We start from the raw sequence: 18617 nt of genomic DNA on the forward strand, positions 1-18617 counted from the left end.
ATGGTCAAGCTCAACTATCATTTGACTTTGTATTCCTACCGTTTTCCAGAGAGGTACATAGTGTGCATGCATGCACGACGCACGTTGTCTATCGTCACTGTTTGTAAATCGTGCTGTGGCAGTCTTTTAGGGATGAATAAGCAAAAGTTGAAGAAGATGAAAGAAATTTGGTGAACCGACCATTCTGGATGACTTTTGGTACTGCCATTCATTTATTGAAACATGGACCTAAGAGGATGGATGGTGTAGGGAGTAATTGACATTGCATGCTCAAGTGCTGGTTTGGATTAGATTTTAACAGATCGATCGATTCTAATCAATCCGGTAGGTACTTGAATCTGCACATGAGCTCATAAATAATGTTTAGAAATTGTCTTTGCACTGAATTTTCCTTTGAATGGTTGCAGCAACAGTAAATAAAGACTAAATTTTTCAAAAATCACTGGAACTTTTCATCTTGTAACCATCTCGTTTGGAGCAGCGTACAGCAGAACATGTAATTTCCTTTGCATTTTTTGTGGCAAAAGTAAAATAAAAAATACCTTAAAGTCACTGCTATTTCTGTGGAACAGTTGTACTTCCTTGGATGTTATTTATTTAATTTTTGTTTCATTCTCAGTGGCCACACATATCGGGTACGCTTGACTCTTGTACCGTACTGAACTGCTCCGAGTGCACGCTTATGCGTGGTTGTGTGTCCGACTGGGGTACACCGGCTGGGTCAAAACAATGGCTCTGAAATTAATATGCGGTTTCGGTTGAGGGACTCCTTTCTTTCCCGTCGGTCTCTCGCTTCCTGACCAGCATTGAATTACCTGTTGTCGGCTAGCTCGATGTCGGCCAACATGTGAACTTTGAAGGTTAAAAAAAGAATCATACGAACACATTAATAGCTGTGCGCTGTATTGCAGAAGCAAAGTATGGAGTGGTGTAGTGTGCCTTTTAGCTATCAGGCTAATTGTAGGCAAAAATTATAACGTTCAAAAGAACTTTGCATACCAGTAGTGGGAGTGGGTATATTATGAGTAGTGAAATAAATAAAAACATAGAAATTAATGAGGGAGCTCTTGAAACCTGCCTCTCAGTGAAAGCTTTTAAAGTTAATTTAACATCATAAAATTTTAATCCGTTTCGTAGAACAAAACAATATAACTTATAGCTTCCGTGTTTTTCACGAGACTTACGACCCGAAGGGAACATAACAAAACATAATCCTCCCATCAAAAGTACAGTAGCCTTCAGTTAGATGGTTTCTATTTCACTCATCTGCTTGCTCCATTATATCTATACCCGGTCTAGACACCAGATTGGTCTACATTTTTGGCACGTGTTGAAAGTGAAATGGAGAAGCTGCTCTCCTGCATCTTATCCTTCCCAATTCTTCCCAACCAACCCCTATTGTGCCATGGCAACAAACCAAACAATCTCGCAACACCCACAGCAAACTATCTCCGGTATCTTCCCGCACGAGCCAAACCCATGATACCGCTTAAACTCTAATCGAGTTACGAATTTAGCCGTACCGAGAGCGGCGAAATGTTTTTGACGACAGTATGAGCCTAGCGCCTAGAGTTATCGACCAGTGCTTACAGTGAACTGGCCACCTAGCCCTTCCTTCATTATGCTAACGCATGTACGACAAATTCCGGTCGCTTCAAAGAGAGTGTGTGTGTTTCTCTGACATTATTTCCTGCTCTTTCAAAAAGCACAAGCCCGGAAATGTGGGAATCCGGAAAGGGATCTTCCTCTCGCCGGTAAGGCATCTCCACCAGTTCTCAATAGCCACAGCTCGTGTCATTGAGATCCGTTTTGAGGAATCTCACCGAAAACCTCTGTAAGCAGGATGGAAGCCATGCAAGGTATTTCGGGCCTGCTTCCGTCCCGTCCTGAGCACTTTGAAATCCTCGTAAGAAGCCGCGCGCATCTGGTGGCACGTAGGCAGGAGAATCTAAATCAAATGTTTAGATCATTTTTAATAGAGGATTCGGAAAATATCGGAAGAAAACAGTTAAACACATTCTATTTTATATTGGGAAAAAATGTGAAATGCTAAACACAAGAAACCTAGCCGATCAAACTGGAATGATCAAAATATAACAACACAATACTTTTCGACTTCAACTAAACGTCTCATTTCCGTTCATCCTTTTGTGTGCGTACCATATTCAATCGAATGTGACGAAAGACAAACCTTTTCGCAAAATCTCAGCATGGGTTTGCCCGACTTCCTTCCGTTAGCTTTATCCTATGCTAGGCACAGGCTCTCCTTGTTAAACATTTTGTTTCTAGTAGACCAAACTTTTACCCGCGTTTTTCTCGGTAGCACTTTAATTGAATTGGAAGAAAACTCTTTATCGTCTTTTTTGCAGAACAGTTTTCTCGGGACATTAAACCTGCCCAGGGAAAAATGGTTCACTAAATGTGCGAAAGAATGCAGAAGAGGCGGAAAAGAAAGTAGGAAATCACTCGTTCGGTGGGAGTCTTCATAAATCACCTTGCTTAAAGTTGATCGTTTGTGCTGCTTGCCGATCGTTTTTTTTCTCCTTCAAGTTGCGCGGCTAGAAGTTTATCGTCTCCTTGAGTGCTTGAGTGTTGCCTGCCTTCACAAACTAAAGCCATACATACACACGCACATTGGGCTGTATAGTAAATAATAGCACAAACAAACCTACTGAGTGCCGTGATCAAAAGCTCTACGGCACGGAATAGCACACGTCCGATTATAAAGTTGCGCTTAGCGAACGAGAACACAACAAAACTTTATGCCTTTTTTCCGCGCGTTTTTACGGGTTTATCTCGGTAGCGTCAGAAAGGGAGAGAGCGGGCTGTGGAAAGTTTTATAATGTCACCAAATACTTATAACTCGATTCATTTTAGATTTTACTAGTTTTTTCTGCTTTTATTTCGTTCTTGAAACGATTGCAGAAATTTTTTTCCTCGATAGCTTAGAAGGTCCCAACAAGTAGACCACCTTAGACCACGACAAAATGATCTACGGCATCGTTTTGCAAAGATAAAGTTGGATGACTTTTGGTACTGCCATTCATTTATTGAAACATGGACCTAAGAGGATGGATGGTGTAGGGAGTAATTGACATTGCATGCTCAAGTGCTGGTTTGGATTAGATTTTAACAGATCGATCGATTCTAATCAATCCGGTAGGTACTTGAATCTGCACATGAGCTCATAAATAATGTTTAGAAATTGTCTTTGCACTGAATTTTCCTTTGAATGGTTGCAGCAACAGTAAATAAAGACTAAATTTTTCAAAAATCACTGGAACTTTTCATCTTGTAACCATCTCGTTTGGAGCAGCGTACAGCAGAACATGTAATTTCCTTTGCATTTTTTGTGGCAAAAGTAAAATAAAAAATACCTTAAAGTCACTGCTATTTCTGTGGAACAGTTGTACTTCCTTGGATGTTATTTATTTAATTTTTGTTTCATTCTCAGTGGCCACACATATCGGGTACGCTTGACTCTTGTACCGTACTGAACTGCTCCGAGTGCACGCTTATGCGTGGTTGTGTGTCCGACTGGGGTACACCGGCTGGGTCAAAACAATGGCTCTGAAATTAATATGCGGTTTCGGTTGAGGGACTCCTTTCTTTCCCGTCGGTCTCTCGCTTCCTGACCAGCATTGAATTACCTGTTGTCGGCTAGCTCGATGTCGGCCAACATGTGAACTTTGAAGGTTAAAAAAAGAATCATACGAACACATTAATAGCTGTGCGCTGTATTGCAGAAGCAAAGTATGGAGTGGTGTAGTGTGCCTTTTAGCTATCAGGCTAATTGTAGGCAAAAATTATAACGTTCAAAAGAACTTTGCATACCAGTAGTGGGAGTGGGTATATTATGAGTAGTGAAATAAATAAAAACATAGAAATTAATGAGGGAGCTCTTGAAACCTGCCTCTCAGTGAAAGCTTTTAAAGTTAATTTAACATCATAAAATTTTAATCCGTTTCGTAGAACAAAACAATATAACTTATAGCTTCCGTGTTTTTCACGAGACTTACGACCCGAAGGGAACATAACAAAACATAATCCTCCCATCAAAAGTACAGTAGCCTTCAGTTAGATGGTTTCTATTTCACTCATCTGCTTGCTCCATTATATCTATACCCGGTCTAGACACCAGATTGGTCTACATTTTGGCACGTGTTGAAAGTGAAATGGAGAAGCTGCTCTCCTGCATCTTATCCTTCCCAATTCTTCCCAACCAACCCCTATTGTGCCATGGCAACAAACCAAACAATCTCGCAACACCCACAGCAAACTATCTCCGGTATCTTCCCGCACGAGCCAAACCCATGATACCGCTTAAACTCTAATCGAGTTACGAATTTAGCCGTACCGAGAGCGGCGAAATGTTTTTGACGACAGTATGAGCCTAGCGCCTAGAGTTATCGACCAGTGCTTACAGTGAACTGGCCACCTAGCCCTTCCTTCATTATGCTAACGCATGTACGACAAATTCCGGTCGCTTCAAAGAGAGTGTGTGTGTTTCTCTGACATTATTTCCTGCTCTTTCAAAAAGCACAAGCCCGGAAATGTGGGAATCCGGAAAGGGATCTTCCTCTCGCCGGTAAGGCATCTCCACCAGTTCTCAATAGCCACAGCTCGTGTCATTGAGATCCGTTTTTGAGGAATCTCACCGAAAACCTCTGTAAGCAGGATGGAAGCCATGCAAGGTATTTCGGGCCTGCTTCCGTCCCGTCCTGAGCACTTTGAAATCCTCGTAAGAAGCCGCGCGCATCTGGTGGCACGTAGGCAGGAGAATCTAAATCAAATGTTTAGATCATTTTTAATAGAGGATTCGGAAAATATCGGAAGAAAACAGTTAAACACATTCTATTTTATATTGGGAAAAAATGTGAAATGCTAAACACAAGAAACCTAGCCGATCAAACTGGAATGATCAAAATATAACAACACAATACTTTTCGACTTCAACTAAACGTCTCATTTCCGTTCATCCTTTTGTGTGCGTACCATATTCAATCGAATGTGACGAAAGACAAACCTTTTCGCAAAATCTCAGCATGGGTTTGCCCGACTTCCTTCCGTTAGCTTTATCCTATGCTAGGCACAGGCTCTCCTTGTTAAACATTTTGTTTCTAGTAGACCAAACTTTTACCCGCGTTTTTCTCGGTAGCACTTTAATTGAATTGGAAGAAAACTCTTTATCGTCTTTTTTTGCAGAACAGTTTTCTCGGGACATTAAACCTGCCCAGGGAAAAATGGTTCACTAAATGTGCGAAAGAATGCAGAAGAGGCGGAAAAGAAAGTAGGAAATCACTCGTTCGGTGGGAGTCTTCATAAATCACCTTGCTTAAAGTTGATCGTTTGTGCTGCTTGCCGATCGTTTTTTTTCTCCTTCAAGTTGCGCGGCTAGAAGTTTATCGTCTCCTTGAGTGCTTGAGTGTTGCCTGCCTTCACAAACTAAAGCCATACATACACACGCACATTGGGCTGTATAGTAAATAATAGCACAAACAAACCTACTGAGTGCCGTGATCAAAAGCTCTACGGCACGGAATAGCACACGTCCGATTATAAAGTTGCGCTTAGCGAACGAGAACACAACAAAACTTTATGCCTTTTTTCCGCGCGTTTTTACGGGTTTATCTCGGTAGCGTCAGAAAGGGAGAGAGCGGGCTGTGGAAAGTTTTATAATGTCACCAAATACTTATAACTCGATTCATTTTAGATTTTACTAGTTTTTTCTGCTTTTATTTCGTTCTTGAAACGATTGCAGAAATTTTTTTCCTCGATAGCTTAGAAGGTCCCAACAAGTAGACCACCTTAGACCACGACAAAATGATCTACGGCATCGTTTTGCAAAGATAAAGTTTAAACCCATGCACACACAATTATTTAGCAATTGTATATGTGATATTCACGTGGATAGTAAAAGCCTTGCTGAAAATCACCGAGAATCACCATATTTTACAACTGCTTATACTTTAATACACAACACTCTTGTTCAGAACCACAGACGAACTCTGTAACATAAATAACACAGTTTGATACTATACTATAATTTTCTGCTTCCAACAAAGCTGCCCTTGTTGCGTCCTCGATCCGACCAGCAACTTGTCACCAAACCAGTTAGCGTGACAGGAAAACACGTGTTCAAGCATACGCGAGTACGTTCGCTGACTGTTCGCATCCTGTCTGTCGGCCACCGCTAAGAGAGCTTATCATACAAAACCCACTTCCTCGCTCGTGCTTTAGTCATTTTTCGCCCGCCATTTTTTGTTTTGTTTTCATAGTTCAAATTGCTTTTCTTCTCACTAGACGCTGCACAAGGCCAACAGGATGTCCGAAAGCTGGAAGCAGCAAACGTGGCGGCCACTAACTCGGCAACCCGTAGCATGCTCGGTCGCTAGGTCGTCGTCCACCGTGGCTTCACCGCTCAGGGAAAGTTTTTTGACAGTTCATGCACCAACAAACTGTCAGCAGAAATTAAAGCTAATCCTCCCAACAGCGACAGTTCACCCGACTGGCCACCGTTCGAACCGCTGAACAGATTTACCAAAGCATATAACAAATTTCAACCAACCCAACGAATGGTGGGGAACCGTCAGCCAGCAAGCGCGAAGCAAACACTACAACAAACATTGCTCGAACAAATGGCTCTCGAGCTGTTAGAATGCTTTTCAGTGTGTGCGCTATGAAGCTGGAGGGGGGGAAAAATCTCCAAAAATAATTCTTTACTCAAAGCGACAAATAAAAAAAAGCTACATGGGGACAAATATTCGATATGAGCCAGGGTGTACTCACGCCCAGTTGGCACGGTGTGATTATTATTCGAGCACATGTTTTATTAACTTTGTCATGTTGCTCCCGGGGCGTGCTGGGTCGTATAACTCTACCTCCCGTGCCAGCACAATTCCCGCGAGGTTGACCTTTAACGGTGGTTCAGCGCTCTCCGAACTGTCGGCAGTTTCCACGCCCGAAGCATTGACATCCACCCCGGAGCGTGAGGATGTCTTCGAGAATGTCCTTAATAAGAATAGCGCTGATAGTATTCCGTTCTTGCTGCAAACGAAAAAAAAAAACACACACACAAGCCCAGATAGACGACTACGGTGTGGTGGCAGCGCGCCGAGACGAACACCGTAGAGACCAAAATTAATGAACCAATTTTCGGCCTCCAGGCGTCATCATGCTCTGGTAAACCGAAACCCGAACGGAAATTGAGAGCATCTTGGGCTTTCTTGGACGGTTTCTGTCGCCCATGTTCCGGGCTACCGGCTGCGGGAGCACGAAAGAACCCGTCAATGCCTACCGAACACCGGCGTGACCCGAAAACGAATCGGGTCGTTTGTCATGATGATTGATTCGTCGACATGACGTGAACCGAAAGCACCATTAGAACGGCACACCGGTGGAAGCATTGCACAGCGGCACACGTTTCGCGACACGTTCGTTCAGCACCAATGTGTCCTGTGCGGTTTATCGTCTCAGCAGCAGCAGCAGCATCTCGTGGATTTGAGCCCATGCTTTCCGAATGCGTGATTGCACTTGACGACACGCGACAATAAACTTAATGCGACTAATTAATTGCCGTTCCGATCGAAGTGTGTGGGCACGCTGTGGTAAAGTGCTTGCCCAGCAAATGGTACCCGGCTTCCGGTAATGCCTGCTGGTACACAAGTATCGGCTTGATGCGATTAAAGATAGACAGGTGAAGCGTGAATAAATTAAACGAAAGCCGGCTTCGATTGCAATAGGGTCAGCACGAAGGGAAAGGCTTGTACCGGACCGGAGCAACATGGAAAATCCGTCCCAGGCACGTGTACTACGGGAGAAATCCGATTGAAGATAACACAGCCTTGGAGCGAAAGCAGGGGCTTGGTAATTAGCTGTTTGAATGAGCGTTCAAAAAGTTTGTATTGCCCGTTCATCCATAAAACACCATTTTCCGGTTGTTTTGAGAATTGCTTTTTTTGCAATTGAAACTTCCAAGAATTCTTTCCTGTTGAGTTACGGCCACTACCAGGTAGCTTTTGACCCTCATCACGTAGCTGTCTGGTTGGAGAGCTATGGGTATACAAATGCGTGGTACAGTTGGTTTAGGTTTAAGTCGTTATTTTCTTTTTTAACGGATACAAATGTGAGGATCGAAATAACGAAGATCCTGGATGGCCCCTCGACATATATGAAAGCAATTATTGTGTTTACCTTATTGGTCTTGAGAAGTAGTGAACTGACTAACTGGAAAGAATCATTGTGGTTTGGATGGAAATATTAACCTACATGTTTGAATATGATGTTATGAAAAACACGTTATATCATTATTTACGGGGCAGACATAACAATTGGAGCTCTGATAACAATTGTAGCCTCTAACCATGTTGCCCATAGCTGTAATAATGACCAATGACATAATTTTTTTGTAGCTCTTCTTGCTTTAATAAGGTGTGAATAAAGTTCCCTATGTCATTGGGAACCTTTTCAAGTTTAAATTATTTTTCTACTGTAAGGCCCCGAATAAAGTACGCATGTATCTTTAACAAATATCTCACTGACGCTTTCATTACATCCGGAATTGATTGAAAGTTTACGAGGTGCATGCAGAGCTATAACGTCGCCATTTGACAACCACCAACAACAAACATACTAACTTCTTGTTCTCTTTTTCCATTTCAGTGACTCCCGTTCCAGCACCTTCAAAGAGCAAAGGTAGGGTTAAACTACATTATTTATCATCTGTTATTTCCAATTAGTAAAACTTACGGCACCTGCGCTGCGGTATAAAACAAGATACAATCGAGACGAATTACAACTATTGAGCCATAATTGGACAAAACCATCTCAACCCTCACTAATACACGGCTCACTACCCCAGCAACACCCGTGTGTCATTTAGCTTCTATAAATTATTAAGCAGTTCATCAGCCATTCTTCGACACATTGTTTCATTAGCGGCTTTTCTATTTCTATATCCACCAAAACGGCACCTAGTCAAGTACCGCGACCTACACCATACCCGTGTCTTTAATTTACGTCTCTGATTTTACCGCACCTTCGAAAGACATTCCAGCAGACACACAACTTGGTCGCATTATTACTGTCTCATTACCATTTCACATACCTCCGCCTTGCGGTCTAGCATCGGGAAGAAGAGTCCACCGCCGCTCAAGAATAAGTTTAGTCATTCTGACAAGTTTACTAAAACGACCTGCCGCGTCGGTCGAGCGCTGTTCTTCCTCTCTCTTCAAATATTACGTGCGATACATTGCATCATAAATAGTCATTACTCGCTCAGTCAGCATAGAAAGGTATGGAATTAGGTATGGCAGAACAGACCCGCTTACCGCGCCAAGTTGCGGAAGATTGAACCGTTAAATTAGATACCTTTTGGAGGGTTTGGAAAGAATTACAGCGCGGACATCAAATGTACTTTCACCCTTCCTACCAAAAATTAACGAAGCATTGCAGCTGATCTATTCTTCGCCACGAAGCGAACGACCGGACCCAAGTGAGGGGTTAGTTGCTAATGGAAAGTCGAAAAAGGTTTACTTCCGTGCTTGACCCGTTCGGTACGTGCCGGCATGGGGTACTTCGCGTTCGCGGTGCTTCTTTTTACGAACCCTAGAATTTCAACTACGTAAGTTCTGCACCGGCACCGGTACGGTTCGATGAACAACCGAAAGCCAAACTTTAAACGAGAAAGCTCTCACGCATACTGACGATGCTCACTAATGAACCTTAGTGGAACCTCACTCACTCACTCAGCTAATCCAGCATATGCTCTACAAAGGTAAGGCCATGAAGCACAACCATGTCAACCTAGCTACTTCACCACTGGATCGCTGGGTACGTGCAGCAAGTCTTGATAAGCGACTGGCAAGCAACCGCACCAGATAGATCGATTCAGTACCTAACCGCGGGGCTGCTTTAGCGTACAAAAGTTGCGGTTTGTTACAAAGGAAGGATTTAATTATAACCGCTTACGACGTTGCCGGTCACGTAGATTACCTTTAAGTGCATCCCTTGTGCCATCGCATGTAACACAAAACAGTTGATCACAGTCATACAACCGATATGATCTAATGCACCTGTGTGTACCACATAAGGCATAGCGGCACAGTGCTACCGCGCTTCCGTTCGGTGACCGTGAATTGAGCTAACACACTAGTGTCCCCACCATTCTCCCACAGCACAACATGCGTTCCCTTTGTACGCGGGACACATGCTTTATGACACAGTTTATGGTCTAGTAAGCACGCTGGATAGAATTATTATATGCACTCTCTTTTTATGCTCTCTTTTTTTGTCGCACTGACAACGGTTGCAACTGTGGCAAAAAGAAAGCACCCAGAAAGGGAGCTGGAATGGATGCGATGCAAACGTGATTAAATTATGTTTCTGCTAACATCGGATCTTGATATGGTATGGAAATGGGAATGTAAACTCAGGAGATAGAAATTTAAATTATTAAATGGGTCAGAAAACGCCGCTTGTGTGGCGGGACGGTTCCATTAACGTGATGGATATGAAATTAAAGTAATAGGGCAGATTTAGATAGAGCGAGGGCAAAGAACTTTATTTCGTTGTGGTGACCTGACAGGTTGGTTGGATTGTTTAGTGCTACAGCTATGTTGATATATTGAAATAAGAATCATAATCATTAAATTTATGGGAAAACGATCGCTTTGTTGAGAAAACATATTTTTTAAAGCGTTTTATAAAATTATAAAATGTAAAAATGCAAAAAAAACACTTTAGGGATATCTACATTTAAAATAACCTACTAAAAGATCTCTATACTTCCAATGCTTTACGATAATACTCTCACTCTTACATGTAACATATCTTCTTCTTCTTCTTTGGCTCAACAACCGATGACGGTCAAGGCCTGCCAACCCACTTGTGGGGTTGGCTTTCAGTGACTTATTGATTTCCCCCCATAGCAGGATAGTCAGTCCTACGTATGGCGGCACGGTCTATTCGGGGCTTGAACCCATGACGGGCATGTTGTTAAGTCGTACGAGTTGACGACTGTACCATGAGACCGGCTAAAACATGTAACATATACAATTGGTAAAAGCTTATGTACTATCCCCATAAAATCTCTTGGTCCGTTTTTTATATTTTTCTGACGTCTGCATATTAAGATGCATTTGATAATATCAACCCACACGATGAAACCCCTAAACAAGAAAGCTACATTCCATGTCTCGTTAATACAATTATGGTACAAGCGTATACCTTTTAGTCAAAAATGACGAGAGCGAACGAACGAACGAATCACTTGCCACAAATACTTTCCACCCATTCCCGGTTCCATTCTAGTCACCAAGTGAAAAGCGTACCATTTGTGAAAAATATACTTTGTAGCAAAAGGTACATATGATCCGTACAGGGGGGGGGGGGAAGATCACTCAACCTGCAACATGAAATTAAATACAACGTTCCTCCTGTATCGGCACCGTACCTTCTGCTTACTTCTGCTGCCCTCACAGCAAAACGTTACATGCTAGTTTGTGTGCACATTTGTACAGACGCTTCTATTCATTGTATGTGTGAATAGTAAAAAAAACGAAAACGCATAAAACCTATTTGCAGTCGTCTATCAACATGGCTACCATTTGGCACAAATGTTTCCCGTGCACTTTCTCGAATCCTCTGGAGAATGATAAAAGTTTGCCACGAGATGTATCCAATATCCTGTTGCAATATTTCATGATCGATTGAGCTGCGTTGCTCCGCTTTCTCCATAGTTCATCAACACGAACACGTAGCAAATGGGAAAGAAAAAGAAAACCACACAAAGAGCGTAGTATGGGCAAAATTTACGAAAAACTTCCTAATTGATAAGTCGAGCACCGTGCCCGTGCCATATCGGATCACCGGAAGAACATGAAACCATCAAATGATCGGTACATGTGCGAAGAGAACTACCCATGCTCAGGAAGTTTGAGGTGTACCCTTTAGCCCTTTGACAAGGCCAAAGGAATGACACATTCCACATGCAACGGTTGGCACAGGGTACGACCCTCCCAAACGCACACTCGCAACAGTATGTACCGAGAAAATGAAGCTACACAAGCGATCGACGAACATAACTCGTTCGGTTATAATTCATCATCTTTTCGCACAAAACCTGCCACCGTCCAATGGACAGCTCGCATTGGGATTTGTAGCACATTGTGTGCACCGTAATGGTGTGTGCCCCTCTCATGCACATTGGCGGAGCCGTTTGAAACTGCTCCAGGGGGAGTCTATGGTTTAAAACACGTTCATCAGTCACTTGTATCGGTGGGTTAACTCGGGAGTTTGGCAGGGGCTCCCAAAGTTCCAGTTAGTGTCGTGTTGTATTTCGGGTTCCATCGGTTCAATTTGATGGAAAGCCATAGCCACAGTGTGCGGACGAACGAGCGAATAACAATGAAAAATTTAAATCATTCCCATTTGGAGCTTATTTTCATCTTTTTTTTTTGTAAACCCCCTAAATTGCACTCCAGGCTATAACTCCAATTTCTCGCCCATCTACACACCACAATAGCGTGCTGGATGCGTTATGCATTACCTACCAACCCGTTGCGATGCACTTTTTTCCTGCTGACGAATTACATCCCGAGATATTTGCAAGCTTGCATACTCGTTGGATCTCGTTCGTAGTTTCCCTGTATCCACCTCCAATGCCGCTGGGATGATTTAAGATCTTGGAGCCGGGTTGAAAAAATCGCACCGATTTCGAACCCGTTGCACAATATCACCTCCCCCGGATGCAATGAACGATTGGGTGGATGTGTCGGTGTAAGTGTTTGCGTGTGTGCGTTTCTGCGTTTTAGGGTGTGATGAGGAGCACTTTCGAGTGTCATATTGAGCACTTGCACTGTGCGGTTTAGTGCTGGCTTGGGGCATGATTTATGGTACGGAATACGTAATGGCGTCGAAAGTTGTCCAGCGTTTCTCGTGCTCGCCGGGGAGATGGTCAGCCCATATCGATGATTTACTGTAACCGAAACTCACCCACCCTTCGGTATGGTAATGTGCTGTGTGAGAGTAGTGCGAGGCAGCATCGTTGCGATCATTTGTAAAACCATTGACCGGTGGGGGTGATGATAAAATGGGCACACACAGCAACCGCAGTAGCATTAGGATGGGCTTTGGAGTCCCTTTTATGAGCGGCGCTCGGTATGCGTTGGTGTTTTTGTCAATGATCCATACATTTGTCAACAAAATCGTTTGCCGAAACGGGTTGTATCCGCTTGTTGGTCAACATTATGACCGCGTGACACCGTGTTGAATGGTTCAATAGAGAAGTTACTGGCGTTAGCTTCGGTGGAGAGGATTTCAAATAATGCAAACTTAAATCAACGGAAAATAATTTCTCTCGTAGTTTTATGGTAGAATAATTAATAAATTCAATTACAGATCGGGACAACCCTTTCCGCATATTCCAGCAACCAAAAAGTTGCAACAGAATCTTGCTAATGTTTGCTTAATTTTACGACATCTCATCATCATTATTTAACCCACTCTACTGAAACGTCAGCTCTCTTCGCCAGCACGCTCGGTTTTAATTTGCTAATGACGAGTTAATATGAAATGTTACCCAAGAAGATGATTTTCTAATTACATCCTGCTTCCTTCTGCTAGCAACCGTCAGCAGCGTCGCTTTGAAGATTGACCTCCACCTTGCCATTGAGACTTTCGAAGCTCTCGCATGAGCTCCTTCACCTTCCCCCAGGCATTCAGGCGTTCGAGTGTGAAGAGTTAACGAAGCGTTCAAAATAATCGTCTTAGTCTACGAGTTGCATTGTGGGCTATGGGTACGGAGCGACATCCGGCGGCCACTTACATGCCGCGCTGGTTCCATTCGTTGTCGGCAAGTCATCACGCATATCGTAAATCTTATTCATTTGGATTAACTCAAATTCTGGCAGTGTGCAGTCTTTATGATGAAGAGTATTTTAAAGTAATGAATTATTTCTGTAAATAAAAAAACCCACATAAAAAACACACCTATACTATACTGATCGCTGATACCGTCGCTGCTACCTATGTAAGTTAACGCAATTCTGCAAAGTTCATTGAATAAGTTTCTAGAGAAAAATGAAAAAAGCGCGATTTCCGGCACGCTTTTTCAGCGAAGCTGTATGTATCCGTTGTATTTTGTTTAGCCCAGATTTCCTTTTATTTTCCTTCGTACTTGGAAAAAAAAAACAAAAAAACACACCAAACGGTGAAGCCGTCTCTAAATCTCGTCACGCATCAACATATCTGAGCTCGTGGCCACGTACTGTCCAAGAGATCGGGAACGGGGGAAAAAAAACATACACCCAGAAAAAGATTCCCCGTTTCTGGCTAGCCCAATGTTCATCCCTTTCCATCCAGAACGTCGAAACATCCGGTTTCGATTTGCGTATTTCGGAAAAATTTATTCAATAACCCACCGAACCAATGGATCCTGCACGGCGCAAGGAAAGAAGCCTGGAAACGGTAGCCGGTGTCGGCGTGTGTTTTCGAACCGATTGCCCTGAAACGGAAGAGCCTACAAATCAATTCGTTTCCAATTCCAATCCGCCAAAGCTTTGTGTGTGTGTGTGAGTGTTTATCTATCTGGGTTGGGTGTAGTGCAAAAAAAAATCACCTCGATCGCCCGTTTTTTTATATCAGCGATATTTTGACACGCAGATTTCGGTTGCTTCTTTCGCTGTTCGCCTTTCAGGGTGTGTGTGGGTGGTTGAGCTCTTTTTTTTTTCGTTGGTTGTTGCGCTCCCCAAAATCTTCTTTGTCCCGTCGAGCGTAAGCCCTTTCGGCAGTTGCGTTAAATTGGTGTCGGAGTCACGTTTTGCTTTTGGCAAGGGAGAACGCAAGATTCGCTCGATCCAAATGTCTTCGATTGATTGATCTCGTTAGGCTGACGCGCGACACGTGAAGGCGAGAAATTGCCTACCGAAGGCAGAAGACCGATGGAAGCATTTATTGATTGCAAGATGACCAGTTTTGTGGAGGGAAGAAACCAAAAAAACAAGGCAACCAGTAGAGTTAAGCTCTGATTGGGGTGATACCTACCATATTCTAATGATGTATTTGAGGAACAAAATGGGTGGGAACAATATGAGCAACAAAACGATGACACCAATTCAGAAACGTGATCCTCGACATGAATTATTATATTACTCATTTATCCATCGTATTTTGTTTCCAACATTTTACAATCGGTGTGCAACATATTTTTGTTTGAGCATCATGTCTCCTGCTCTTTGTATGACTATTGCACCTACCACTTGGAAAACAAAATACTGCTGTAACAAAATTATTCATACAGCGATAAAAAAAGTCATTTCCATCGGTTTACTCTTTTGCTTTAACGCAAAGTTTAAAATCCATTTCCGACTTTGTACTTTCCCTTTACTCCGTACGCTACCGACTTCCGAGCACTTCCAGAAATTTATCGACCCGCGATTACCATCAACGACCACGCGACCAGCGGAAATCGGACGTACACTGCCACCCTTTCTCCCCGGAAGAGTTGATTAAAAACAAATGCTACATCATTAATAATTAATACATCGTCTACGCGTGATCGCTCTTACATTCCCTAACGCCGCACCCTGTCAGTTCGGACCGTGCGGCACAACATTGAGCGGACTTCATTAAATAATCATTGGCCGCGTTTCGGTATTCGGCGTTTGCTTTCCTGCCCCCTTTCCCGGCCTCCGATTAAAACCTTCCGAATGATTAATCCCAACGATGCCAAGACATCCACTGTTAGAGTTCCCGAAACGGACGGCATATACGCTGTGTCCACGACAGTGAAACGATGGCGGTACAATCGACGACGCCGTTTAAATGGCGATTAAATTTGATGGCATCGATTATTGATTTCGGGTTCGATGCCCACGGGCGCCACGGCAGGGGTGATGGAAGCTAGGAAAAGGATCTTTCGGCAATATGATAGTTACAAATCAAATCATGTCGGGTCCGCCCCGCGACAACAAATTCGTTCAACGCTTCAAAGGCATCGGTTGCCGCCAGTTGTTTAGCATGTTTAACGGGACGGAATCGCTTTGTCGGTGAGGCACAATTATAGAAAGCCGAGGCAGCTTTGTGTGGTCCTTAATGTTGCGTAAGGAATATATTTCTTTGCTTTTGTGCAGGATAAAAAGAAAACAACCTCCAATGTAGTTGTGCCACCCAGTCTGGCTGATCTCGTTCGGTTTGAGTGGCTGTCATGTATACAAATTAATTAGCTGCCTTTTCGTATGATTCTTTCGTTGTCTAATTAGATACGATCTAGTTTGCTCCTTTCGCTTCTCAGAGGTGGTATCATGAGATTTCCTGATTGAACTCTTTTAGACGTTCCACATTTCACACGTTGCACTAGAAGGATGATAATATATCATACTTTGTTATATCATTTGTTGTATCTTTATTTGAACCCTTTGACCAAATTTGATTCATCGTAAGGCAAAATTCATTCGAGCAATTGGTTCATCATGTGTTATAATTATTAACCAATTATTATGCCTGACTAACGACAGGTGTTTGGCCCGCCTGGTGGTACAGTCGTGAACTCCATGTCCGTCTTGAGTTCAAGCCCCGATTGGACCGTGCCCCCGTACGTAGGACTGACTATCCTGCTATAGCAAACAATAAATCACTGAAAGCCAAAGTCCACTAGTAGTGTACAGGCATGCCAGGCCTTGACCGACAACAGTTGTTGTGTCAAAGAAGAAGAAGAAGTGCAATAGATTTAAAACAGTATTATTATCAAATGAAATACCTTCATATTATAGTCGTTCATGTTTCAATTACAAAAATAAAACATAAGTAAAATTAGCTTTTTTTAGATTTTGCTCATTTTACCGGAAAATATTTTCATTAAATAAATTTGTCTCATAGAATCATCAACTCAAAATCAACTATAAAAGGACTATCGAGATGAAAATGTATTCTCTCTTTGGCAATCGATAGATTTGGCAGCAAAAGAAAAGCTTTAAAAATACGTTAAAAAATAAGGACATTGGCTGTTTTCGTTATCCATTGAGAATATTGAGAAATTGTGGTTTTTTCTTTAGCAGAACAACATGACAGGCATGTTGTTAAGTGGTATTAGTGGACGACTGTACCACAAGACCGGCCCAAACTTAACGTTTATAGTCGTAAAATATGTTCACAAAATTACACACATTTACCCCATTTTCTTTGAACTTGTTTATACAATGAACCTTGAATTATATATTGAACGAAGTGTATAAATACATAAACAAACTATAACCACTTCATATTAGACTTTAATACCCTTTAAATTAATTGGATTTCCAGATCCCTTTCCATCATACACACGGTGCACAAATATTCGTTCTTCAAAAATCATCCTTTCTAGCCCTTGAAAGCGGCAACCAATAATATCTAGCCCAACATCAATCATCCGTGCTTGAAACCCATTGCCCGATTTTCAACCATAAAACTCTTCGTGATTTGTGTCCGAAAAGTAGAACGCTACGCAACAGCAGCAGAAAATAACAAATCTCATAAAAAAAACCTAGTCGGTCCCAATCTACTTGAACAGATTTTTTACACATCAGTAGACGAGAACAAAGATGAATCGACCAAAGTATGGTCAGTATGGCGATACGCCGTCCCAGGCCGTCTGTTGTTTTTCGCACCGCAAACGTCCCAACACGATTGCTCGTTTTGCTACTGAGTTTTCTTTTCTGACCATACAGGATTGAAAAACAGGGCGCCATTTGCCTCCCACTAGAACATTGAAGTGTGTGCAACGTAAGTGTACAGCGTTTGGCTGTGGAAAAGTTTGATTTTTCTAGACAACTAAAAATAGGAAGGATTTTTTTCGCTCACTCACTGTCACTCTCCTCCCATTACAGCTGTGAAGCAATGCCTATTAGCTGATCGTCTAGTAGTGTGTTGAAATGCTTTCTTCTGTTAGCACCCTGGCCTGCATGTACTTCTCGATCAAGGAACGCAAAAGTTTCATCATTTCGCACCCAAACGCATCGTTTTGTTTGCCATCAATCAACACAGCTCGCCCGAAAATATGCCTATGTACACGTACGGTTTGAGCACATTCTTGCAACATGCTGGTCAAAAAAAAGAAAAAGAGAAAGACGGATGAGAAAGAGAAGAAAAATAAGCTCATGTATCGCACCACAACGCTGCAGGAAAAGTTTTGCCAGTCCGAACTTTTATTCAACGTTGGGAAGTTTCCGTTTTCTATTCTCATGTTTATTCCTTGCTTTTTTGTTTAGCATTCCCCAAAATGCTTACATCCTCGTAGCAGCAAAAGCTCGTAGCAGGAAAAACGACCCAGCCACCAACAAAGCACTGATTTTCTTTTAAGAACATTGCCCACCAACAGTTTCAGCATTGTTTGCGGGTACTTTCACTCGGTGGGCAAACATTTGCGCCTTCCGGTCGCGAACACACGAGCCGGAGAGAAAGTACGCCGAAACAAGACTTCCAGGAAGCCTGCAACCCCGAAAGCTTGAAAGCTTGATAATAATTAATCTTATCGAATGAAAAACATGCCCCAGCACGGGTGGAAAGCATCAGTAACAGCTACTGCTGCTGGTGCGGTACAATGGCAGCTACCAAAAGGCACAATTTGAAACGCACAAGATGTA

At 42.7% G+C, this 18617-nt stretch overlaps 1 protein-coding gene across 7 annotated transcripts in view; it reads left to right on the forward strand.

The window, feature by feature from the left end:
* Positions 1-18617, forward strand: part of LOC121595891 (insulin-like growth factor-binding protein complex acid labile subunit) — a 187393-nt gene that overhangs the window by 112907 nt on the left and 55869 nt on the right. For all 7 annotated transcript variants that reach the window (XM_041920261.1, XM_041920263.1, XM_041920262.1 and 4 more), the window contains one exon: positions 8662-8694. The gene's annotated coding sequence lies outside the window, so the exon portion shown is untranslated. The remainder of the gene's footprint in view (positions 1-8661; positions 8695-18617) is intronic.

This window comes from Anopheles merus, chromosome 3R, assembly GCF_017562075.2.
Source record: "Anopheles merus strain MAF chromosome 3R, AmerM5.1, whole genome shotgun sequence".
Classification (NCBI taxonomy): Eukaryota; Metazoa; Arthropoda; class Insecta; order Diptera; family Culicidae; genus Anopheles; species Anopheles merus.